This window comes from Ochlerotatus camptorhynchus, unplaced genomic scaffold (assembly GCF_037179485.1).
Source record: "Ochlerotatus camptorhynchus isolate MF236.1 unplaced genomic scaffold, CSIRO-AGI_Acam_v1.1 ptg000078l, whole genome shotgun sequence".
NCBI classification, from domain to species: domain Eukaryota; kingdom Metazoa; phylum Arthropoda; class Insecta; order Diptera; family Culicidae; genus Ochlerotatus; species Ochlerotatus camptorhynchus.
The window spans coordinates 923,164-924,554 of NW_027040568.1; the positions used below are offsets into that span (position 1 = coordinate 923,164).

Below are 1,391 nucleotides of genomic sequence, written 5' to 3' on the forward strand. Positions count from 1 at the left end.
ATAAGCATTTGGCAGATCCCTCAATCAGGGCCGGTATTGAAATTTTATCCGAGTTGAAGCTTACCGCCATGAGAGGGAAAGCGAATTATTAATATTTAATGCCTCACGTTTACATAAGATTTTTTTTTTCTTCAAATAATAGGTACATGCTCGCAACATAGTAATTTAAAATTATATAAAAATTTCTTTCGAATCAGTCAAATCAAATCAATGTAAACTTATCAATCACAGAAAACTATACCTCAACATGAACCACACACCAGGAATTTAATGCAAGGTCGTATAGGACCGTTGCAACTCCGTTGCCGGACGAGGAAGTTCTCGCCTGGGACATCATATGCTCCACACGGTTGGTCGTTTCCCGTACCACGCCGGAAATGTCCGGCAAATCTGGCAAATCCAGTGTAATGTGTGCCGACAACCGTTTGTACACGGAACTGTTGGAATCTTTCTTGGGCCGCCGCGATTCGACGTATTTCAGTTGCTGTTTCAGGAAGATTGCATTCTTCAGAGCTTCCTGTACGTTTTTCAGCGATGCATCTGCCGCTTCGATGTCCTTGACGGCTTGAATCGCGTATTCCATATCGTAGCATTTTCCCTGCAAATCCTGCTGTAACTGATAGACCTCGCCCCTGCGGTCCACAATCAGAGGAATCACCTTCCGGACATGTTCCTGTATCCGATAGAACGCCAGACTGGGCTCGTTCGCTATGATGATGTTCATGTTTTCGGAAATTTTCTCCGTAGTCTTCTTTACTTTGGCATGCAGTTCCGGATCGTTTACTGTGGTCATTCTGCTTAAACTAATGATTTCCCTGGTCAGAAACCGTGACTGGACTTGGCCAAAAAATACGAGATGAATGATAGGATACGTGCACTGCCGCCATCTTTCCTGTAAGTGTTTAATTCAATATTGTTTGACTATTTTAATTGGACCGGTCAAATTCCCAAAATGGTCGGTAAAATACTGATGATGATTGAATGATATTTCAAAAAGAAGCAGAATTCAAATTTATTTACTCTTTGTAGAACCTTAAAAATATACTTTTGGCTATGTGCAAACACTCCATAAATAAATTTCATAATCAACAGATAAACTTCACATATAATGCCAAGCATATGAATCTCAAATGACCGTCATGTGTGAACAAACTTTAAAAACACCGGCTGCTGGATCGTGGAAACAGTGAATTTTAAAATGGTAATCAATAACTCCTTTGCGAAAGTTTTGCTCAAAAATGTTGATTTCTCAGAAACTTGAGGATAACTCCTTGGAAAAACAAGAGTAATTTTTCAATTGAACTTGTAGCAAATAAGTTTTTAGTATGGTCTAAAACTGTTAAGTTCTATAACTATTTATCGCGACGTCTTCCTGCAGACTAATCTATCTA

The 1,391-nt window shown here is 39.3% G+C and overlaps 1 pseudogene; it reads right to left on the bottom strand.

The window, feature by feature from the left end:
- Positions 1–267: 267 nt before the first annotated feature.
- Positions 268–835, bottom strand: LOC135697783 (BLOC-1-related complex subunit 8 homolog; annotated as a pseudogene).
- Positions 836–1,391: the final 556 nt, after the last annotated feature.